This window comes from Mobula birostris, chromosome 5 (genome assembly GCF_030028105.1).
Source record: "Mobula birostris isolate sMobBir1 chromosome 5, sMobBir1.hap1, whole genome shotgun sequence".
Lineage (NCBI taxonomy): Eukaryota > Metazoa > Chordata > Chondrichthyes > Myliobatiformes > Myliobatidae > Mobula > Mobula birostris.
The window spans coordinates 47,318,786-47,344,516 of record NC_092374.1 but is presented as its reverse complement, the minus strand read 5'-3'; the positions used below and the strand labels follow the sequence as shown (position 1 = coordinate 47,344,516).

At 41.4% G+C, this 25,731-nt stretch overlaps 2 long non-coding RNA genes across 2 annotated transcripts in view; one reads left to right on the top strand and one right to left on the bottom strand.

Annotated features, from left to right (window-relative positions):
• The window catches only part of LOC140197247 (uncharacterized), a 57,262-nt gene extending 43,296 nt beyond the window's left edge, over nt 1-13,966 (bottom strand). The window contains exon 1 of the long non-coding RNA XR_011885892.1: nt 13,840-13,966. This is a non-coding gene — a long non-coding RNA (uncharacterized lncRNA). The remainder of the gene's footprint in view (nt 1-13,839) is intronic.
• LOC140197246 (uncharacterized) overlaps nt 1-25,731 on the top strand; it is a 163,571-nt gene that overhangs the window by 59,093 nt on the left and 78,747 nt on the right. The gene's annotated exons all lie outside the window — the stretch shown is intronic.

The following is a 25,731-nucleotide window of genomic DNA, read 5'->3' as shown; positions in this document are numbered from 1 at the left end:
ATCTCAGAAACTGCTGATCTCCTGGGATTTTCATGCACAACAGTCTCTAGAGATTACAGAGAATGGCGCAAAAAAAACCAAAAAACATGCAGGGGGCAGCAGTTCTGTGGGCAAAAACACCTTGTTAATGATAGAAGTCAGAGAGGAATGGCCAGACTAGTTCAAGCTGACAGGAAGGCAATGGTAACGCAAGTAACCACGCATAACAACAGTGGTGTGCAGAAAAGCGTGTCTGAACACAAAACACATATAAAACATGAAGAGGATGGGCTACAGCAGCAGAATACCAGAAGGTATAGTAGCAGAATTAGGCCTTTTTGCCCATCGAGTCTGCTCTGTCATTTCATCATGCTGATCCAATTTTCCTCTCAGCCCCAATCCCCTGCCTTCTCTCTATATCCCTTTATCCCCTGACCAATTAAGAAATTATCAACCTCGGCCTTAAATACGCATAAAGACTTGGCCTCCATAACTGCCTGTGGCAATGAATTCCACAGATTCGACACTCTCTGGCGAAAGAAATTCCTCCTTGTCTCCGTTCTAAAAGGACAACCCTCTATTCTGAGGCTGTGTTCTCTGGTTTTAGACCCTCCCAGCATAGGAAACATACTCTCCACATCTAGTCTATTTAGGCCTTTCACCATTCGATAGGTTTCAATGAGGTCACTCTCATTCTTCTGAATTTTTCTGAAGACAGGCCCAGAGCCATCAAATGCTCTTCATATGACAAGTCGTTCAATCCTGGAATCTTTTTTGTGAACCTCCTTTGAGTCCTCACCAGTTTCAGCACATCCCTTTAAGGAAAAGGGGCCCAAAACTGCTCACAATGCTTCAAGTGAGGCCTCACCTGTGCTTTATAAAGTCTCAACATTACATCCTTGCTTTTATATTCTAATCTCTTTGAAATGAGTACTAACATCACACCTGCCTGCCTTACCACAGACTCATCCTGCAAATTAACCTTTTGGAAATTCTCCATAATAACTCCCAAATCGTTTTGCATTTCATTTTTTTTCATTTTCTCTCCATTTAGAAAATAGTCAACTCCTCTTATTCCTTCTACCAAAGTGCATGGTCATACACATACCAACACTGTTTTCTACCTTTCATTTCTTGGCCCATTCTCCTAATCTGTCTAAGTCCTTCTATAGCCTCTCTATTACTTCAAAACTACCTGCCCCTCCAGCTATCTTCGTATCGTCTGCAAACTTTTCAACAAAGCCATAATCCAAATCATTGACTTTGAATGTAAAAAGAATCAGTCCCAAACACAGACCCTTGTTTTATCACCACTAGTCACTGGCAGCCAACCAGAAAAGATTTCTTTTATTCCCACTCTTTGCCTCCTGCCAATCAGCCGCTGCTTTATCCATGCTGGACTCTTTCCTGCAATACCATGGGCTCGTAGCTTGTTAAGCAGCCTCATGTGTGGTACCTTGTCACACATGGCCTTCTGAAAATCCAAGTACACTACATCAACCGAATCTCCTCTGTCTATCTTGCTTGTTATTTCTTCAAAGAATTCCAACGGATTTGTCAGGCAAGATTTTCCCTTGAGGAAGCCATACTGACTATGGCCTATTTTATTATGTGCCTCCAAGTAGCCTGAGCCCTCAACTTTAATAATCGACTCCAACATCTTCACAAGCACTGAGGTCAGACTAACTGGCCTAGAATTTCCTTTCTTCTGCCCCTCTCCCTTCTTGAAGAGTGAAGTGACATTTGCAATTTTCCAGTCTTCCAGAACCATTCTAGAAAATAGTGATTCTTGAAAGATCATAACTAATGCCTTCACAATCTCTTCAGCCATCTCTTTCAGAATCCTGTGGTGTACACAATCTAGCCCAGGTGACTTAAGTACCTTCAGACCTTTCAGTTTCCTAAGCACCTTCTCTTTTGTAATGGTAACTTCACACACTTCATGACCCTGAAACCTGGAACTTCTACCATACTCTGAGTATTTTCCACAGTGAAGACTGATACAAAATACTTATTCAGTTCATCTGCCATTTCCTTGTCCTCCATTACTACCTTTCCAGCATCATTTTCCAGCGGTCCAATATCCACTGTCACCTCTCTTTTACGCTTTATGTATCTGAAGAAACTTTTGGTATTCTCTTTAATACAGTATTATTGACTCGCTTACTTTTGCATTCCACCTTTACCTTCTTAATTTTCCCTGTCTGCCTGCATATTGAAATCCCCAATGACTATTGATTGTAACATTGCTCTCTTGGCATTCTCTTCTATCTCCTGTTGTAATTTGTAGACCACATCTTTGCTACTGTTTTGGGGTCTGTATACGACTCCCATTAAAGTCTTTTCCCCCTTGCGGTCCCTTAGCTCTATCCATAATGATTCAATACCCTCTGACCATATGTCACCTCTTTCAAATGATTTGATTTCATTTTTTACCAACAGAGTGAGGCTGCCCCCTCTGTCTTTCTGCCTATCCTTTCAATACAATGTGTATCCTTGGACCTTAAACTCCCAGCTATAATCTTCTTTCAGCCATGATTCATGTCCATCTGCAACTGTACTACAAGTTCATCTACCTTATTCCGTATACTGCGTGCATTCAAATATTACACCTTCAGTCCTGTATTCACCCTTTATGATTTTGTCTGCCTTATACGTTGCAACTCATCCTGTTGACTGCAATTTTACCCGATGAACAGCCTCTCCTCACTGCACATTGCCTCTGTCTGTAAACCAGCTGCTTCATCTTCAGGACTACATTTCTTGCATAGAAATATATGTAGCCCACGACATTATGCTCGCACTATGCTCAACCTTTTGATTCCTGACTTTACCAACATCTGGCTCCACAACCTCTCCACTAACTGTTTTGGCACACTGGTTCCCATACCTGTTACAGCTCTACTTTAAACCCCACTGTGCAGCAATAACAAACCTTCCCACTAGGATATTAATCCCCCTCCAGCTCAGGTGAAAACTGTCCCTTCTGTACAGGCCCCATCTTCCCTAGAAGAGAGCCCAATCAGCCAAGAATCTTATGCCCTCCCTCCAACACCAACTCCTTAGCCATGTACTAAACTCTGTAATCTTCCTAGCCCTGGCCTCACTAGCAAGTGGTATGGGCAGCAATCATGAGATCACAACCCTGGAGGTCCTACCCTCAAACTTAGCACCATCTCCCTGAAATCCCTATGCAGAACGTCGACACTCGTACAGGTGGTAACTAATAAAGTGGCCACTGTGTATGTAATTCTACTGAGCTACTTTTGTGAATCCTGAAAAAAGTATCAAACTTTCAAAAGCTATTTTAGAACTCCTGAAATACTGATGCTGCTTTTTCTATGGCAGGTAACTCCTTTCAGCAACTTAACCTGTAATATGCCAATCAATTTCAACACAAAAGAGAAGGCAAATGGTGGAACCTGGAACAAAATAGATAGAGAACTGGAAACCTCAGTAGGTCAAGCAGCATTTGTGAAGATAAAATGTGTATGTTAATTTTTCAGATTGAGACGCTACATCAGGACTGAGAAGGAGAAGGGAAGGTTGTTGTTATTTAGTGGTACAAAGGAGGGGTCTTTAAATGACGGATGGAACCAGATAGAGATGGAATAATGGGCAGCTGGACCCAGTTAGGGGAAGGTAGGGGATGGAAAAGTGAACAAAGGGAGAAGAAAATAGGTAGATAGATGAGTGTGTGTGGAAGAACATGGGGTATGGGTTATCTAAAACTGGAAGATTCAATATTCATACCATCAGATTGTAAGCTGCCCAAGCAGAATATGAAAAGCCTCTTCAACCTGCTTTTGGCCTCTCTGTAACACTGGAGAAGGCACAGGACCGACAGGCTCCAGGTGGTGCAGTGTTACAGCTCCTGAAGCTGCTGCTTCACAGCTTCTGTGACGTGGATTTGATTCTGACCTCTGGTGCTGTCTACGTGGAGTTTGCATGTTCTCCCTGTGACTGCATGGGTTTTCCCTGCATGATCTGGTTTCCTCCCACACCCCACAGACGGATTATAGGCCACCTGCTGTAAATTGTACATGCAATCTATGGGGACCTGGCAGACTGGATTCAAAATTGGTTTGGAAATAAATGACAGAGGATAGTGGTGGAAGAGTGTGTGTGTGTGTGTGTGTGTGTGTGTGTGTGTGTGTGTGTGTGGTAGTATTTGAGAAGAGTTGAGGGAATGAGGGTTTAGTGTGAGGTTGGTACAATTGTACACTTGATGGTGTGGACGTGAGTTGAAAACCCTGTTTCCATGCCGAATCTCTGCTATGTTTCCATGGTGACTTTTCCTTCAGTTGAAGCCAAAACATCGCTTTCTGCAGGCATATCATACAGCATGAACCTCAAAGCTGATTAGATGGTATAAAAACTTAACGTGTTTGTAACACAAATTAACGCTACCAACAGAGTTCTTCTGCAGTGGTTTCTAGAGCTCATCCTGTTAGTAAATGTCAAAGATCAAATTGAGAACAAGCAGAAACTTAACAACATCATCTGACTATACTGCTCATGAGAGAGGAAGAAAGATTTTATAATTAAGTACACCGAATAAATAGGGTAATCAGATGAAACATTGCTGTCCAAGCATGACAGACCAAGCAAGACAATCGAGGTACCAGGAACTGTATGATATAACAGAGAATTATGATAAGGAATTTATGCCTCAAGCCAAAAGAAATAGGCGAGCCTCTACATGAGTACTTTACATTGATAAGAGCATATTGTTCCTCCATTTAAGAAAGGCAGTAAAGTCAATTATGGTCAAGAAATTATGGACTGGTGAGCCATAGATCAGTGGTTGAGAAATTAATGGAGAATAATTTTAGGGATAAGATCTACAATCTGGAAAAGTGTAGACTTACAGCATGACTTTGTGTGGGAAACTTGACAAACTTGATTAAGTTTTTTTTTGAGAAGGCAATGAAGATGATTATTGAGGGTAAAGCAGTAGTTGTTGTATAAATGGACTTTAAAGCATTAGACGAGATCCCTCATGATTCAGTAGATTAAGGCACACGGAATCTATGGGGATTGTGTTCAGTTTTGGTCACCAAGTTACAGGAAGGATATAAATAAGGTTGAAAGAGTGCAGAGAAGGTTTACAAGGATGTTGCTGGAACTTGAGAAACTCAGTTACAGAGAAAGGTTGAATAGATTAGTCCCTGGAGCGTAGAAGAATGAGGGGAGATTTGATAGAGGTATATAAAATTATGATGGGTATAGATAGAGTGAATGCAAGCAGGCTTTTTCCACTGAGGCAAGGGGAGAAAAAAACCAGAGGACATGGGTTAAGGGTGAGAGGGGAAAAGTTTAAAGGGAACATTATGAGGGGCTTCTTCACACAGAGAGTGGTGGGAGTATGGAATGAGCTGCCAGACGAGGTGGTAAATGTGGGTTCTTTTGTAACATTTAAGAATAAATTGGACAGATACATGGATGGGAGGTGTATGGAGGGGTATGGTCTGCGTGCAGGTCAGTGGGACTAGGCAGAAAATGGTTCAGCACAGCCAAGAAGGGCCAAAAGGCCTGTTTCTGTGCTGTAGTTTCTATGGTTTCTATAGTTTTCTATGATTTGGCAGACTGGATTCAAAATTGGTTTGGAAATAAATGACAGTGGTGGAGGAGTATTATTTTGGCTGAATGTCTGTAACCAGTGATTTTTCACCTTACAGGAAGGATGTGGAGACTTTGCAGAGGCTGCAGAAGAGGTTCACTAGGATGTTGCCTCAATTAGAGGTTGAATTGCTTTCTCTGGAGTTTCAGTGGCGGAGGGGTTGACCTGATAGAAGTATATAAAATTATTAGAGGCATAGTCTGCTTTCTGTGGGGGTGTGGGGTGTCAAATACTAGAGGGCAAAGATCTAAGGTATGTGGAGGGTGGAATTTAAGGGTTTATAGAGTTTGGTTATGTGTTGGAATGTGCTGCAATGGGAGGTGGAGAATGTAGCTGTGATAGCTATGGTTAGGAGGCATTTAGGCCGGCACATGAACAGGCAGGGAATAGAGGGATACGTATCACATGCAGGCATACAGGATTAATTTGGATTGGACTGTACCTGTGCTGTACTCTACTATGTTCTACTATGTACATGTCGATGCTGTATGCAAATATTATACAAACAGAGTATTCGAAAACATTTGCCTGAAAATAAAGCAAGCATGAGATCTCGGCTTGATAACGCAGATGGATGTTTGTGGTCACTATAAGTTTATAGTATATTGGTAAATTAATGAGGCATGGAATTGTTATTAAAATATTCAGGTATTTCTGACAAGAGTTATGCTATGAGTTGTGAATGGTTATAACTTGACTTCTTCATTAGTCAGCATGGTGCTGCTACAGCCAGTGTAGTTGCCTCACACCTCCAGGAGCTCAGTTTGATTCTGACCTCTGTGCTGTCATTTTGAGTTTGCAAGTTCTTTTGCAACCAGGGTGCTTTTGCCCAGATATTCCAGTTTTTCTTTCACATCTCTAAATTGGCTGGCTTTGATGGGGTTGCTCTGAGAACCAGAACAGATTGAATGGGCCAAAATGGTCTCCTATTTTGTCATACAGGATTATGAAACTGGCTTGTAAAATTACAGAGCTTGTCCCGAATTTCCCCTGTGATTCTGAATAAATGATCAGACATTTGCACTGTTGAAACAGCTCACTGTCAAGGGCCAATGGATGTTTTGAACATCCTTTCACACCAAAATCAGTTATCAATTAAATGCTATTTGTCTGTATGTGCAGCTTAATGAACGAACATGCAAGTTGAACAGATTCTAGAAACATAGAAAACCTACAGCACAATACAGGCCCTTTGGCCCACAAAGTTGTGCCAAACATGTCCCCACCTTAGAAATTTCTAGGCTTACCTATAGCCCTTCATTTTTTTAAGCTCCATGTACTTAACCAAAAGTCTCTTAAAAGACCCCATCGTATCCACCTCCAGCACCGTTGTCGGCAGCCCATTCCACACACTCACCACTCTCTGAGTAAAAAACTTACCCCTGACATCTCCACTGTACCTACTCCCCAGCACTTTAAACCTGTGTCCTCTTGTGGCAACCATTTCAGCCCTGGGAAAAAGCCTCTGACTATCCACACAATCAATGCCTCTCATCATCTTGTACATCTCTGTCAGGTCACCTCTCATCCTCCGTTGCTCCAAGGAGAAAAGGCCGAGTCCACTCAACCTATTCTCATAAGGCATGCTCCCCAATCCAGGCAACATCCTTGTAAATCTCCTCTGCACCCTTTCTATGGCTTCCACATCCTTCCTGTAGTGAGGCGACCAGAACTGAACACAGAACTCCAAGTGGGGTCTGACCGGGGTCCTATATAGCTGCAACATTACCTCTTGGCTCCTAAATTCAATTCCATGCTTGATGAAGGCCAATACACCGTATGCCTTCTTAACCACAGAGTCAACCTGTGCAGCTGCTTTGAGCGTCCTATGGACTCGGACCCCAGGATCCCTCAGATGCTCCACATTGCCAAGAGTCTTACCATTAATACTATATTCTGCCATCATATTTGACTTACCAAAACGAATCACTTCACACTTAGAACATAGAATAGTACAGCACAGTACAGGCCCTTCGGCTCACAATGTTGTGCCGACCCTCAAACCCTGCCTCCCATATAAGCCCCTACCTTAGATTCCTCCATATACCTGTCTAGTAGTCTCTTAAACTTCACTAGTGTATCTGCCTCCACCACTGACTCAGGCAGTGCATTCCACGCACCAACCACTCTCTGAGTAAAAAACCTTCCTCTAATATCCCCCTTGAACTTCCCACCCCTTACCTTAAAGCCATGTCCTCTTGTATTGAGCAGTGGTGCCCTGGGGAAAAGGCGCTGGCTATCCACTCTATCTATTCCTCTTATTATCTTGTACACCTCTATCATGTCTCCTCTCATCCTCCTTCTCTCCAAAGAGTAAAGCCCTAGCTCCCTTAATCTCTGATCATAATGCATACTCTCTAAACCAGGCATCATCCTGGTAAATCTCCTCTGTACCCTTTCCAATGCTTACCATTAATACTACATTCTGCCATCATATTTGACCTCCCAAAATCAACCACTTCACACTTATCTGGGTTGAACTCCATCTGCCACTTCTCAGACCAGTTTTGCATCCTAGTAATGTCCCGCTGTAACCTCTGACAGCCCTCCACACTATCCACAACACCTCCAACCTTTGTGTCATCAGCAAACTTACTAACCCATCCCTCCACTTCCCCATCCAGGTCATTTATAAAAATCACGAAGAGTAGGGGTCCCAGAACAGATCCCTGAAGCACACCACTGGTCACCGACCTCCATGCAGAATATGACCCGTCTACAACCACTCTTTGCCTTCTCTGGACAGGCCAGTTCTGGATCCACAAAGCAATGTCCCCTTGGATCCCATGCCTCCTTACTTTCTCAATAAGCCCTGCATGGGGTGCCTTGCTGAAGTCCATATACACTACATTTACTGCTCTTCCTTCATCAATGTGTTTAGTAACATCCTCAAAAAAATTCAATCAGGCTCGTAAGGCATGATCTGCCTAATCATATTATACCTCTGCAAATGTTCATGAATCCTGCCTCTCAGGATCTTCTCCATCAACTTACCAACCGCTGAAGTAAGACTCACTGGTCTATAATTTCCTGGGCTATCTCTACTCCCTTTCTTGAATGAAGGAACAACATCCATAACCCTCCAATCCTCCAGAACCTCTCCCGTCCCCATTGATGATGCAAAGATCATCGCCAGAGGCTCAGCAATCTCCTCCCTCGAACCGCACAGTAGACTGGGGTATATCTCATCTGGTCCCGGTGACTTATCCAATGTGATGCTTTCCAAAAGCTCCAGCACATCCTCTTTCTTAATATCGACATGCTCAAGCTTTTCAGTCTGCTGCAAGTCATCACTACAATCACCAAGACCCTTTTCCATAGCGAATACTGAAGTAAAATATTCATTAAATATCTCTGCTATTTCCTCCGGTTCCATCATACTTTTCCACTGTCACACTTGATAGGTCCTATTCTTTCACACCTTATCCTCTTACTCTTCACATACTTGTAGGATGCTTGGGGTTTTCCTTAATCCTGCCTGCCAAGGCCTTCTCACGGTCCCTTCTGGCTCTCCTAATTTCTTTCTTAAGCTCCTTCCTATTAGCCTTATAATCTTCTAAATCTCTAACATTACCTGGCTCTCTGAACCTTATGTAAGCTTTTCTTTTCGACTAGATTTATGACAGCCTTTGTACACCACAGCTCCTGTACCCTACCATAACTTCCCTGTCTCATTGGAACGTACCTATGCAGAACTCCACAAAAGTATCCCCTGAACATTTGCCACATTTTTTCTGTACTTTTCCCTGAGAACATCTGCTTCCAATTTAAGCTTCCAATTTCCTGCCCTATACCCTCATAATTCCCCTTACTCCAACTAAACGCTTTTCTAACTTGTCTGTTGCTATCTCTCTCCAATGCTATTGTAAAGGAAATAGAATTATGATCACCATCTCCAAAATGCTCTCCCACTGAGAGATCTGACACCTGACCAGGTTCACTTCCAATACCAAATCAAGTACAGCCTCGCCTCTTGTAGGCTTATCTACACATTGTGTTAAGAAACCCTTCTGAACACACCTAACAAACTCCACCCCATCTAAACCCCTTGCTCTAGGGAGATGCCAATCGATATTTGGGAAATTAAAATCTCCCATCACGACAACTCTGTTATTATTACACCTTTCCAGGATCTGTTTCCCTATCTGCTCCTTGATATCCCTGTTACTATTGGGTGGCCTATAAAAAACACCTAGTAAAGTTATTGACCCCTTCTTGTTCCGAACCTCCACCCATTGAGACTTTGTAGACAATCCCTCCATAACGTCCACCTTTTCTGCAGCCGTGACACTATCTCTGATCAACAGTGCCACGCCCCCACCTCTTTTGCCTCCCTCCCTATCCTTTCTGAAACATTTAAAACCCAGCACATGAAGTAACCATTCCTGTCCCTGAACCATCCAAGTCTCTGTAACGGCCGCCACATCATATCTCCAAGTACTGATCCACGCTCTAAGCTCATCCGCTTTGTTCACAACACTCCTTGTGTTAAAATAGGCACATCTCAAACCTTTGGTCTGAGCGCATCCCTTCTCTATCACCTGCCTATCCTCCCTGTCGCACTGTCTACAAGCTTTCTCTATTTGTGAGCCAGCCTCCTCTTCCCCAGACTCTTCAGTTCGGTTCCCAGCCCCCAACAATTCTAGATTCTCTGAACTGATTGAAGTAATTTTAATTTTGACTTGCAGATTCTCTCTGTGAGTTAAATCAATGCTAAATTTATTTCAGCTTGCTAAGGGTTATTGATGCCTTTTCTCAAATTATGTATTTTTGATTACTGACATTCAGCCTGCTGGTTCAGGAAAAAGCATTATTCTGTTGAAATATGATATGCAGTCAGATACTGAATTTCCTTTGACTCCTGAATTACAGGAATTAAAAAGACAATCATAATATGAACTTTGCTCAAAAGTTATTGTCTTTATATGCTTATATGTCAAGTTCCTTAGCCAATCATAAATTAGAATAATCCATCATTCTACATGTAACTTGGTGATGTTTTAATAAACTATTGATCTCTATTAAATAATCAGCTAAATGATCAGGCATCAAAACTTCAGAACCACTGAAATCTTTATGTTTAATTAGGATAACCAATAATTATTCAACAAGATCCCAGATCTCCAGAGATCATGATGTGTTCTCTGCCAATCTACACCTCCTGCTATTGATGGTTCAAAATTAAAGGATCTGAGAGGTGAGGAATTCACAAGGCTCATTCGAAAATGCCTACCTGCAGTAAATTCTACGAAATATGTTTTTAATTGCAAAACCAAATCATTGCAAATGCTACACAGTGTTTGCGCTGCCAATTCTGATGAGAATCAGATTCAACAAACAAGAATGATGAAAGTTTGCTAACCTGATATGTTTCTCTTTTCATCGGTGCTGCTTTGTCCTGCTGAGAATTTGGTTCCTGAACCAGCCAACACAAACCAAATCATTACAGTTTAGCAATACTATAACCATTTTGAATACTTTGCACTAAAATTGTGTTTCTTTTTTTATTCTAATTGTGATCTTTCTTGTAAAAATTGTTAATTTTTATGTTAAAGTTTTTTTTTGCGAATGCACCTTATCTAATACTATGTCTTTGTGAAGGAAGCTTTTAAACTGTGCATACTGGTCAAGACAAATGTTGAGTGGAAGTAGTATCATGAAAAAAGGAGTAGTGGCATATGATTTACAAAATGTCATTGTGTTGTTTCCTTCACAACTATAATATATAAAAGAATGGAATTACTAAGCAGATCAGGCATCACCTGTGGAGAGAGAGTTAACATTTAGGGTTAATGACCTCTCAAACAAAAAATATTCATCCTTCTCTTTGCTGAGCTCTTCAATACCATTTCCAATAACCCTGAATCCTAGTTTTTAACATGCATTTAGCTAGTTTATCTTTGTTACCATTAAGATTTCATATTCTACCACCTATACTAATAATGTACATGTGTTCTAAAAGCCTATTGCCCTTTGAATAAAGTATTGGCCCACATTTCCCATTTTTTTTTATTTTTCTAAATTTCTAAATATAGACCTCTGTCAATAATTTCTTCACTGAAGAAACAAGCTCACTTGGATCAATTTTATCCAAATCATTAATGATTTTAATCACTTGAACAGGCCTAATTTCATCCTGCCATGGTCATATTTTTATACTCTATAATGAATTCATTTGTCCTTTTCCATAATCTCTTTAAGAGGGGAGATTAAACCTGCAATTCCCAAAATGTGTGCCTGATAGAGTTTTCAACTGATCATTCTGGATTTAAACATTATGTCGTATGTTATGTATGCCAACATGGTTAGCTATATTAAAAAATCATGCTTCTAGGAATTTCCTAGTCTCTACTCATGAAGATCAAGAGGAGCACAAATTTGGCTGGTTATCAGTGAAAGTCGTGGTGCAAGGAAGCACGCGGCATGCAAGAGAATTCCTAGAAGCATGCCTTTCCGCAAATAATTCTGTAAACAGACATGTTGACTTTGATCCTATTTATAAGCCATTCCACAAAAATTCCAGACCACAATGCACAGAGTTTTCCACACATCCAATCAGTGACGAGGCCCCCCTCCTACGTCACAATTGAGTTTCCGTAATGATGACCAATCAGCTGATATATAAAGGCCAAGCATTCGGAGGACACACCACAAATGAACAGCACACTGATGATGTCTCCTCGTATGGAGATGAAACATTTGCAAAAGGATTGCCAAATTCGAAGGACAATTCAACCCAATTACTGATCTTATCCTTTTTAAATACTCATTGTTGGATGAGAATTTTAGATTCAAGGGGGTTCTTGGTCCTCTCCACTTTTCCTTCTAACTTCATGAGTAACTGGTAAATGTAATAATATGTGATTAGTGATGTTGTGGGGATGGAACTGGACTCTCTGACGGTGGTGTCTGAAAAGAGGATGCTGTCTAAGTTGCACGCCATCTTGGTCAATGTCTTCCATCTGCTACATAATGTACTGGTTGGGCACAGGAGTACATTCAGCCAGAGACTCATTCCACCGAGATGCAACACAGAGCGTCATAGGAAGTCATTCCTGCCTGTGGCCATCAAACTTTACAACTCCTCCCTTGGAGGGTCAGACACCCTGAACCAATAGGCTGGTCCTGGACTTATTTTCTGGCATAATTTACATATTATTATTTAATTATTTATGGTTTTATTACTATTTAATTATTTATGGTGCAACTGTAACGAAAACCAATTTCCCCCGGGATCAATAAAGTATGGCTATGACTATGATGTCAATGACTATGACTAATATATTTTTCTTCGGAATTCCTTTTGAATCATTAACCCATTTGGCTGCAGAGGAAACTAGTTGGGATTCATGAGCAATGTTATTGATGGGAACTCATAGTATGGGAAAATGTACAAAAAACCAGGAATTATAATGTTGATGAGAAATCAGCATAATAAGTCAACAGAGGGGAAATGAATAAAAATGTCCCAGCAAAGCCTTTTGGTTTCCCTTTCTTGCAAAATCTTGTCAAGGAGAGGAAATAGAACACAGTTTTCAAGAGATTAACCGATGGCCATAAAATTACTTTGCACAATCTTGTATATTTTAAATTAGAATTTAAATAGAACTGGAATATCATTGACTTATTTGATCATGTGATAGTTGTTGATATTATATTCAGGCTAGGCTTTGTTAGATACAATCACAGCCTAATGCCTTCTTCTCTGACTGGTAACACTACAGTAATTTCTGTGACACTAGAAATCTAGGGTTAGTCAATTTTTCCAGTAGCCAAAATCCCACCGGAATTCCTAAAAGCCAAGAAGAGCAAGCAAGGCATTGTTGCTTGTCTGAGAAGAGCCCAGATAAGCTGAGAGTTTGTGGAACCAACATAAAGTAGACTGGAGGGAAGGCAAAGACTTGTCCCCAATAAGAGCTCAGGAAAGTGAACACTTAATGGTCTCAAACCCTACCAGTTCTAGAAAATCTTAATTTCTTCAGTCCCTCTGCTTGCAACCCTTGGTTGTAGAGCAGAAAAGGACATATAACATTTCATCACAGCACCAAATTGCTAAAATACCTGCCCTTTTTAAAAGTAAGACCTAACTAAAAGCAGCACGAGCTAGTACTTAAAAAACAACAAACATCCCACTGGAGAAACTTGGTGGGTTGAACAGCATCAGCTAGTGAAACAGAAATGTTGATGGTTCAGGTGGAAACTCTATATCACGGCAGAAGCAGGGTTTTGACTCTTACCTTCCTCCCACAAATGCTTTCAACCCTCTGAATTTTTATGGGTTTGTGGTCGGCTCACATTCTGCAGTTTCTTGTATCTCTGTAGTGCTTACAAGGCACTTCTGAAGGCTTTAACACACATATTGCACTTCTGTTAAAGGATTGTTTTAATTATAAATTCTATCTATTGGAATCAATAATGTTCCTGAACATAGAGGTGTACTAAGCATGCCGTAAGTGCAGTAGTGTGAAGTACACTTGAAACACTCTGCTCAAAATAACACCTTTAATGGAAACATCTTGCATCAGATACTTTGACGGAAACACAAACATGTTTTTTTTCACTATAGTGCTTTTGGCCTTCAAGATTTCCAATAAGCATCGCAAATTGATGCTATTTATACATTTCCCTCAAACCCTCAATGAGTTGAAGTGCACATAGCTGCATTACACTCGTAGAAGTTAAAATATTCTGCAGGGAAAGAGTTTAGTTAATTGTATTTATTATTAATCATTTTAGTTAATAAACTAGATCCCTTAGGAAACAAGTTGTAAGAAATGCAATCATTCTATGGGCTAAAGGGGAAAGATTACTGGAAATTTTAGGTAATCCAAAGATAGTGGTAATAGGATGGGGAGAAATATCTATATTCAATACCTTTGAAATAATATTAAAAATGTCTTTCCAAAAAGTTTCCAAAGTAGGACAGGACCAAAACATATGATCCTCTCATATCCCTTTTGCCAATCACCTGTCCAGCTCTTGGCTCCATCCCTCCCCCTCCTGTCTTCTCCTATCATTTCGGATCTCCCCCCCCCCCCAACTTTCAAATCTCTTACTAGCTCTTCCTTCAGTTAGTCCTGACGAAGGGTCTCGGCCTCAAACATCGACTGTACCTCTTTAGTAAGTCTCCCACTGCATTGTTTAGAACTGTTCATTGTTGTAAGACTAAACTTTTCAATAGTTCACTGACTTGCGGCTTTAAATCAACATAAACTTGTTTACATCATGTATAAAGGCTGAAGGCTACTATTACAAATGATGAAAAAGAACTTAATGATAGTGTAGGCTTAGTTAACTTCATTACAGTCTGATAGTCTGTTTCAAGCCATGATTTTTCTAAGGGGCCTCTAGAAAGCCTACAGAATGTGGAGAAATCCTTCCTAAAGTAGTAGAATTGCAGAGGGTACTTACTTTCTTCAAACACAAACTGACATCAACATTAGTTAAAAGTTGTTCAGAGCTCAGGATGATGTGCCACGTTTAATGATGTGCAACCAATCACTAGAAACTTCTAGCACATAGCTCTAAACATGAGAGATTGCAATTGTAGAAATATCTTAGGCCAAACTCTTCACTCGAGTGTAGTAGCAGTAGTCGGATCACTCAAGTCAAGTAAAATGTTCTCCTAAGGGGTTGTTTATTGGTGGTCCTTAGGTGACTGTAGAGACCGTTGTGGGATCCACATTTTCTAGTGCAGTGTGGTGAAGAGTAAGTGCTGGTTGAGGTCAGTGGTTGGGTCTGTTGTTGTTCAGTCTCTCCTTTCACAAATGCTGCTTGTTCTTTGTGGCACAGCGAAGGTTGTTCTCATGTAGCAAAACTCCCTCATGAACAGATTTCCTCTAGGTTGATCTCTTGAGTGCAATGCCTTCCCAGTTTCTAGCTGTAATGTTAAAGTTCTTTAGGCTGATCTTGATGTTATCTTTGGAACGTTTACATTGCCTACAAGGGGCTCACTGAACTTCCTTCAGCTGGGAGTAAAGGATCTGTTTGGGAAGACGTGAGTTAGAAATCTGATAACATGACCTATCCGTCAGACATGTGTACACTACCTGACAGCAGGTGGAAAATTCCAGCTCACACTGATAAAAATAAAATTTCCTGTATAAATTCATGAGTATGAAAGAACGGTTTTAGAAACATAGAAATACAGAAAATAGGTGCAGGAGTAGGCCATTCGGCCCTTCGAGCCTGCACCACCATTCAGTATGATCATGGCTGATCATCCAGCTCAGAACAGTGTACCTGCTTTCTCTCCATACCCCGTGATCCCTTTAGCCACAAGAGCCATATCTAACTCTCTCTTAAGTATAGCCAATGAACTGGCCTCAACTGTTTCCTGTGGCAGAGAATTCCACAGATTCATCACTCTCTGTGTGAAGAAGTTTTTCCTAATCTCGGTCCTATCCCCTTTATCCTCAAACTGTGACCCCTCATTCTGGACTTCCACAGCATCGGGAACAATCTTCCTGCATCTAGCCTGTCCAATCCCTTTAGGATTTTATACGTTTCAATAAGATCCCCCCTCAATCTTCTAAATTCCAGAGAGAATAAGCCTAGTCGATCCAGCCATTCATCATATGAAAGTCCTGCCATCCCAGGGATCAATCTGGTGAACCTTTTTTGTACTCCTTCTGTGGCAAGAATATCTTTCCTCAGATTAGGGGACCAAAACTGCACACAATACTCTAGGTGTGGTCTCACCAAGGCCTTGCACAAATGCAGTAGAACCTCCCTGCTCCTGTACTCGAATCCTCTTGCTATGAATGCCAACATACCATTCGCCGTTTTCACCGCCTGCTGTACCTGCATGCCCACTTTCAATGACAGGTGTACAATGACCCCCAGGTCTCATTGCACCTCCCCTTTTCCTAATCGGCCACCATTCAGATAATAATCTGTTTTCCTGTTTTTGCCACCAAAGTGGATAACTTCACATTTATCCACATTAAATTGCATCTGCCATGAATTTGCCCACTCACCTAACCTATCCAAGTCACCCTGCATCCTTTTAGCATCCTCCTCACAGCTAACACTGCCGCCCAGCTTCGTGTCATCCGCAAACTTGGAGATGCTGCATTTAATTCCCTCATCTCATAGTCATAGTCATAGTCATACTTTATTGATCCTGGAGGAAATTGGTTTTCGTTACTGTTGCACCATAAATAATAAATAGTAATAGAATCATAAATAGTTAAATAGTAATATGTAAATTATGCCAGTAAATTATGAAATGAGCCCAGGACCAGCCTATTGGTTCAGGGCGTCTGACCCTCCAAGGGAGGAGTTGTAACGTTTGATGGCCACAGGCAGGAATGACTTCCTATGACGCTTTGCGTTGCATCTCGGTGGGATGAGTCTCTGACTGAATGTACTCCTGTGCCCACCCAGTACATTATGTAGTGGATGGGAGACATTGACCAAGACGGCATGCAACTTAGACAGCATCCTCTTTTCAGACACCACCGTCAGAGAGTCCAGTTCCATCCCCACAACATCACTGGCCTTACGGATGCGTTTGTTGATTCTGTTGGTGTCTGCTACCCTCAGCCTGCTGCCCTAGTACACAACAGCAAACATGATAGCACTGGCCACCACAGACTCGTAGAACATCCTCAGCATTGTCCGGTAGATGTTAAAGGATCTCAGTCTCCTCAGGAAATAAAGACGGCTCTGACCCTTCTTGCAGACAGTCTCAGTGTTCTTTGACCAGTCCAGTTTATTGTCAATTCGTATCCCCAGGTATTTGTAATCCTCCACCATGTCCACACTGACCCCCTGGATGGAAACGGGTCACCGGTACCTTAGCTCTCCTCAGGTCTACCACCAGCTCCTTAGTCTTTTTCACATTAGGCTGCAGATAATTCTTCTCACACCATGTGACAAAGATTCCTACCGTAGCCCTGTATTCAGCCTCATCTCCCTTGCTGATGCATCCAACTATGGCAGAGTCATCCGAAAACTTCTGAAGATGACAAGGCTCTGTGCAGTAGTTGAAGTCCGAGGTGTAAATGGTGAAGAGAAAGGGAGACAAGACAGTCCCCTGTGGAGCCCCAGTGTTGCTGATCACTCTGTTGGACACACAGTGTTGCAAGCACACGTACTGTGGTCTGCCAGTCAGGTAATCAAGGATCCATGATACCAGGGAAGCATCCACCTGCATCACTGTCAGCTTCTAAGTCATTAATATATATTGTAAACAACTGGGGTCCCAGCACTGAGTCTTGCTGTACCCGACTAGTCACTGCCTGCCATTTTGAAAAGGTCCCCTTTATTCCCACACTTTGCTTCCTGTCTGCCAACCAATTCTCTATCCACATCAATATCATACCCCCAATACCGTGTGCTTTAAGTTTGCACACTAATCTCTTGTGTGGGTCCTTGGCAAAAGCCTTTTGAAAATCCAAATATACCACATCCACTGGTTCTCCCCTATCCACTCTACTAGTTACATCCTCAAAAAATTCTATGAGATTCGTCAGACATGATTTTCCTTTCACAAATCCATGCTGACTTTGTCCGAAGATTTCACCGCTTTCCAAATGTGCTGTTATCACATCTTTGATAACTGACTCTAGCATTTTCCCCACCAGTGATGTCAGACTTACTGGTCTATAATTCCCCGGTTTCTCTCTCCCTTCTTTTTTAAAAAGCAGGGTTACATTAGCCACTCTCCAATCCTTTGGAACTAATCCAGAATCTAAAGAGTTTTGAAAAATTATCACTAATGCATCCACTATTTCTTAGGCTACTTCCTTAAGCACTCTGGGATGCAGACCATCTGGCCTTGGGGATTTATCTGCCTTTAATCCCTTCAATTTACCTAACACCACTTCCCTACTAACATGTATTTCCCTGAGTTACTCCATCTCACTGGACCCTCGATCCCCTGCTATTTCCAGAAGATTATTTATGTCCTCCTTAGTGAAGACAGAACCAAAGTAGTTATTCAATTGGTCTACCATGTCCTTGTCCCCCATGATCAATTCACCTGTTTCTGACTGTAAGGGACCTACATTTGTCTTAACCAATCTTTTCCTTTTCACATATCTATAAAAGCTTTTACAGTCAGTTTTTATGTTCCCTGCCAGCTTTCTCTCATAATCTTTTTTCCCTTTCCTAATTAAGCCCCTTGTCCTCCTCTGCTGGACTCTGAATTTCTCCCAGTCCTCAGGTGTGCCGCTTTTTCTGGCTAATTTGTATGTTTCTTCTTTGGAATTGATACTATCCCTAATTTCCCTTGTCAGCCACGGGTGCACTACCTTCTCTGATTTATTCTTTTGCCAAACTGGGATGAACAATTGTTGTAGTTCATCCATGCAATCTTTAAATGCTTGCCATTGCATATCCACTGTCAACCCCGTAAGTATCATTAGCCAGTCTATCTTAGCTAATTCATGTCTGATACCTTCAATGTTACCCTTCTTTAAGTTCAGAACCTTTGTTACTGAATTAACTATGTCACTCTCCATCTTAATGAAGAATTCCACCATATTATGGTCATTCTTACCCAAGGGGCCTCGCACAACAAGATTGCTAATTAACCCTTCCTCATTGCTCAATACCCAGTCTAGAATGGCGTGCTCTCTAGTTGGTTCCTCGATATGTTGGTTCAGAAAACTATCCTGCGTACATTCCAAGAAATCCTCTTCCTCAGCACCCTTACCAATTTGGTTCACCCAATCTACACGTAGATTGAAGTCACCCACTATAACTGCTGTTCCTTTATTGCACACATTTCTAATTTCCTGTTTTTTCAAACAACTGTCACTGACAATCTGCTCAAAAATTCAACAGCAGCAATTAAAATGTAAAAGAGCATGTCTTACAATATAAAAGAGGAATAATTCAAAATCATGATTATTCTCACATGCACAGCAAATTAAATTCTCTAGTTATGAAAACTTTTCAGAACTCTTTCCACACATGTTGTGTGTGAAAATTTGTGATTTGGTAATGCTTTAATTTAAATAGTATTTTATTTCTCAGCAGTTATATTTTAATGCCAATTTATTTCATGATGTCTTATGGGTCATGATTTCATGATAACAGAATCCAAGTTAATAAGCTGAAAAATGTATGAGTCTTCATCTTGGTATTTAACTTGACTGCAAGAATGAGCAGAAGACACAATAGGTGGTTGGTGAATTGTGGGTGTTCTGGAGGTCAGGGAGATTTGACACAAAACTTATCGGGATTGCATGTTGTGAGGAGGCAGAGTGGCACAGCTAGAAGAGCTGCTGTTTCATAGCACTAAAACCCGGGTTCAACCCTGACCTTGGGAGTTGTCAGCTTGGAGTTTGCTTTCTAGAAACTTTCTGGGAGTTATAAGCAGATGGACTATAACGAGGAAAAGTAGGAGGTTGTTACTTCAATCCCAAAAATAGAAATGCTGGGTTTTTTAAGAAGGTGGAAAGTAGGGAAATGTTGACGTTTGAAGGCACGTGGCTATTGTGCAATCTAATATTCAGGAGCAGCAGGAGAAATGGTATGTAGGAGAAGTTTTGAGAGTACAAACAGCTTGTATGTTCCTGTCAGGATTAAAGGCAAAGTGAATAGGAATAAGGAACCTTTGTTCTCAAGGGATATTGCAACTCTGATAAAGAAGAAGAGAGAGTTGTACGACATGTATAGGAAACAGGGAGTAAATGAGGTGCTTGAGGAGTATAAAAAGTGCAAGAAAATACTTAACAAGGAAATCAGGAGGGCTAAAAGAAGACATGAGGTTGCCTTGGCAGTCAAAGTGAAGGATAATCCAAAGAGCTTTTACAGGTATATTAAGAGCAAAAGGATTGTAAGGGATAAAATTGGTCCTCTTGAAGATCAGAGTGGTCGGCTATGTACGGAATCAAAAGAAATGGGGGAGATCTTAAATGGGTTTTTTATGTCTGTATTTACGAAGGAAACTGCCATGAAGTCTATGGAATTAAGGGAAACAAGTAATGAGATCATGGAAACTGTACAGATTGAAAAGAAGGAGGTGCTTGCTATCTTGAGGAAAATTAAAGTGGATAAATCCCCAGGACCTGATAGGGTATTCTCTCGGACTTTGAAGGAGACTAGTGTTGAAATTGCAGGGGCCCTGGCAGATATATTTAAAATGTCGGTGTCTATGGGTGAGGTGCCGGAGGATTGGAGAGTGGCTCAGGTTGTTCCGTTGTTTAAAAAAGGATGGAAAAGTAATCCGGGAAATTATAGGCCGGTAAGTTTGACATTGGTAGTGGGTAAGTTATTGGAGGGAGTACTAAGGGACAGAATCTACAAGCATTTGGTTAGACAGGGACTTATTCGGGAGATTCAACATGGCTTTGTGTATGGTAGGTCATGTTTGACCAATCTATTGGAGTTTTTCGAGGAGGTTACCAGGAAAGTGGATGAAAGGAAGTCAGTGGAAGTTGTCTACATGGACTTCAGTAAGGCCTTTGACAAGGTCCCGCATGGGAGGTTAGTTAGGAAAATTCAGTCGCTAGGTGTACATGGAGAGGTTGTAAATTGGATTAGACATTGGCTCAATGGGAGAAGCCAAAGAGTGGTAGTAGAGAATTGCTTCTCTGAGTGGAGGCCTGTGACTAGTGGTGTGCCACAGGGATCAGTGCTGGGTCCATTGTTATTTGTCATCTATATCAATGATCTGGATGATAATGTGGTAAATAGGATCAGCAAATTTGCTGATGATGCAAAGATTGGAGGTGTAGTGGACAGTGAGGAAGGTTTTCAGAGCCTGCAGAGGGACTTGGACCAACTGGAAAAATGGGCTGAAAAATGGCAGATGGAGTTTCATACAGACAAGTGTGAGGTATTGCACTTTGGAAGGACAAACCAAGGAGAACATACAGGGTAAATGGTAGGGCACTGAGGAGTGCAGTAGGACAGAGGGATCTGGGAATACAGATACAAAATTCCCTAAAAGTGGCGTCACAAGTAGATAGGGTCGTAAAGAGAGCTTTTGGTACATTGGCCTTTATTAATCAAAGTATTGAGTATAAGAGCTGGAATGTTATGATGAGGTTGTATAAGGCATTGGTGAGGCCGAATCTGGAGTATTGTGTTCAGTTTTGGTCACCAAATCACAGGAAGGATATTAATAAGGTTGAAAGAGTGCAGAGAAGGTTTACAAGGATATTGCCGGGACTTGAGAAACTCAGTTACAGAGAAAGGTTGAATAAGTTAGGACTTTATTCCCTGGAGCATAGAAGAATGAGGGGAGATTTGATAGAGGTATATAAAATTATGATGGGTATAGATACAGTGAATGCAAGCAGGCTTTTTCCACTGAGGCAAGGGGAGAAAAAAAACAGAGGACATGGGTTAAGGGTGAAGGGGGGAAAAGTTTAAAGGGAACATTAGTGGGGGCTTCTTCACACAAAGAGTGGTGGGAGTATGGAATGAGCTGCCAGACGAGGTGGTAAATGTGGGTTCTTTTTCAACATTTAAGAATAAATTGGACAGATACATGGATGAGAGGTGTATGGAGGGATATGGCCCGTGTGCAGGTCAGTGGGACTAGGCAGAAAATGGTTTGGCACAGCCAAAAAGGGCCAAAAGGCCTGTTTCTGTGCTGTAGTTTTTCTATGGTTTCTATGGTTTCTGTTGTCTTTTATAGCACAAGTAGAGATCTGAGATCTTCTATTATATAGGCCTTGATGTACATTACATAGAGTATTATGCACAGTTTAGGTCACCTGATTTTATTAAACGGTATATTTGCTGCAGAGGGAGTGCAGTGAAGATTCAGTAGAGTGGTTCCTGGGATGGTAGGGTTGCTATATGAGGACAAATCCCTAGAATTTAGAAGAACGGGTAGTGCTCCCATCAAAACATTCAAAATTCTTACAAGGTTCAACGTGGAGGAGACTAGGACCGACAGCTGCGCCTGCGAATAAGGGGCAATCCGGCTGAAACAGGGATAAGGAGAAATCTTTTTAATCAGTGTTTGATGAGTTGCTGATTAGCAAGAGAATCAAGGCAATTAAGGGTAATGCAAGAAAATGGAACCGATAGAGACCAGTCATGATATCCAGGCTGAAAGAGCTAGATGGCCTACTTATATGTGGATGTTCTTTAAAGAATTCTAAGCAGGATGCCAAGTAGCTGAGGACTTTTGAGATGGGGTTGTTTCAGAATATATTGCAAGAATGGTATGGTATCCTGCAAGGTATTGAGCACGCAAACACGAGGAAATCTGCAGATGCTGGAATTTCAAGCAACACACATAAAAATTGCTGGTGAACGCAGCAGGCCAGGCAGCATCTATAGGAAGAGGTACAGTTGACGCTTCAGGCCGAGACCCTTCGTCGGGACTAACTGAAAGAAGGGATAGTAAGAGATTTGAAAGTGGGGTGGGGGGAGATCTGAAATGATAGGAGAAGACAGGAGGGGGGTGGGATCTGGAAAATTGATTGGCAAAAGGAATATGAGAGGATCATGGGACGGGTGGCCTGGGGAGAAAGAAAGGGGGAGGTGGGAAGCCCAGAGGATGGGCAATGAGTATAATGAAAGGGACAGAGGGAGAAAAAGGAGAAAGAGAGAAAAAAATTAACAATAATAATAAATGAATAAATAACGGATGGGGTACGAAGGGAAGGTGGGGCATTAACGGAAGTTAGAGAAGTCCATGTTCACGCCATCAGGTTGGAGGCTACCCAGACGGAATATCTCTTACTATCTCATCTTTCAGTTAGTCCTGACGAAGGGTCTTGGCCTGAAACGTCGACTGTACCTCTTCCTAGAGATGCTGCCTGGCCTGCTGCGTTCACCAGCAACTTTTATGTGTGTTGCAAGATATTGAGCATAATGGGTTCTAGAGTAACTGCAGGGCATTTTATGAACAGTACATATTAACACCACATTATATTCACGATGCAGAGAATGAATATTTGGGAAAATGGATACCAGTCAGGTGGACTACTTTTCCTGGATGAAACTGAACTTGTTAGAAATTTTAGAGTTGCTTTAATCCATTCAAATTGAGAATGTTCTACCACATTTCAGGCCTATACTTTGTAGGTAGTGGAAAGACTAAGAGGTGGTGGGAAGCGAATCATGTATTTATTCATTTAATATTGCAGGATGTCTTACCGTTGACTTCTTTTTGCTGCCATGGTATTCATGTGGCTGGTTTACATCAGAATCAACATTAGAACCAGGTTTAACATTACTGACATTTTGTGGTAAAATTTGTTAACTATGTGACAGCAGTACAATGCAATACATAATAATAGTGAAATAACTGTGAATTACAGCTAAGTATACATTAAATAGTTAAATTAAATAAGTAGTGCAAAAAAATAGAAATAAACAAGTGGTGAGGTAGTGTTCGTGGGTTCTGTATTTCTCTATTTCTTTTAGCAGTGTCGGATAACTTACTCATGTGCATTGATTCGTTGCTCTCTCTGCAAAGTGAATTTACAAGTTAAGTTCACCTCTGAATGTGTGCCTTTATTTATTTGATATGTACAGTCACAACAAGTTCAATTTGTATTCAGAAATCAGATGGCTGAGGGGAAGAAGCTGTTCCTGAATCACTGAGTGTGTGTCTTCAGGATTCTGTAGCATCAGGATGGGGGCATGTCCTGGGTGATGGGGGTCCTTCCTGATTGACGGTGCCTTTTTGAGGCATTGCTCCTTGAAGATGTCATGATACTATGGAGGTTAGTGCCCATGATGGCGCTGATTAAGTTTACAACTCACTTATTTCGATCCTCTTGAGAAGCCTCCCTCCCTCCCCATACCAGACAGTCACTGCAGCCAATTAGAATGCTCTGCATGATATATCTGTAGAAATTTGTGAGTGTTTTGAGTGACAAACCAAATCTTCTCAAACTTCAAATGAAATATAGACACTGTCATGCTTTCTTTATAGCTGCATCAATATGTTGCATCCAGTTTAGGTCCTCAGAGATATTGACACTCAGGGACTTGAAACTGCTCACTCTCTCCACTTCTGACCCCTCTATGAGGTGTGTGTTACCTTGTCTTACCCTTTCTTAGTTTCTATTCAATAGTAACAGGGAACTTGGTAATGTTTGCACCATTGAATGTCAGGGGTAGGATGTTAAACTCTCTCTAGTTGGAGATGGTCAATGTCTGACACACTTTTGGCTCTAATCTTTCTTGTTACTTATCAATCCATGAATAAATGTCGTCTAGATTTTACTGCATGCTGTGGACAAGTTCATTTGCTGAGGAGGTTGATGGAGTTGAAGATTATGTGGTCACCCCATTGATAGACCCACTTCTGAGCTCATGTCAGAAGTAGGATCTCTGATGAGTTTATTCCTGGGAAGGAACAGTAGGAGAATGAGGGGTGACCTTGTAGAAGAGTATATAATCATGGGGGGCATAGATAGGGTGAATGCACACAGTACTTTTCCCAGGGAAAGGAAACCAAAAACTAGACAACATTGGTTTAAGGTCTCTTTACTATCCATTGTGCCACTAGCATTTAGGGCAGTAACGAAGCTCCACCTCTGTCTGTCCTTGGTCATCTTCTCTATTGTGCCTCAGGTGTAGTTCGGGTTCCTCATTTCTGCCTCTAAGAATGAGGTGCAAAGTTGTCTTTGGTCTCCTGCATTTCCTCTGCCCTTCAGGGGTTCAGTGAAGTGCAGTCTTGATGATGTAGTTGGTCTCTCTTTTCATCATGTGCCCAATCCATCTCCAACGTTTCCTCATGATAATTGTGACCATGTCCTCTTGATGACACTGAAGGAGTAGGGTGTAGTTAGAGATCTTTCTTGGCCAGAAAGTATAGAAGATCTTCCAAAGGCTCATGGTGTGGAATGATGACAGTTTGGCAAGGTCATTCTCTCTCATTTATCAGTATTCCGACCCATACAAGAATGCAGATAGAACAGATTGGTTTAAGATGACCTAAGGGGGGCGACCTTTTCATGCAGAGGGTGCTGTGTAATTGGAACCAGCTGCTAGAGAGAATAGCTGAGGTAGGTACAGTAACTACATTTAAAAGGCATTAGGAATGGTTTAGAGGGATACAGGACAAATTGGATTAACTTTGTCAGCATCTTGGCCAACATGGACAAATTGTGCCAAAAGACTCAACACTCTCTGACTTAATGAAGTAGCTGAAGACATTCGTGTCTATTGACTAAAGTTCTCACTTTCTCTATTCACTG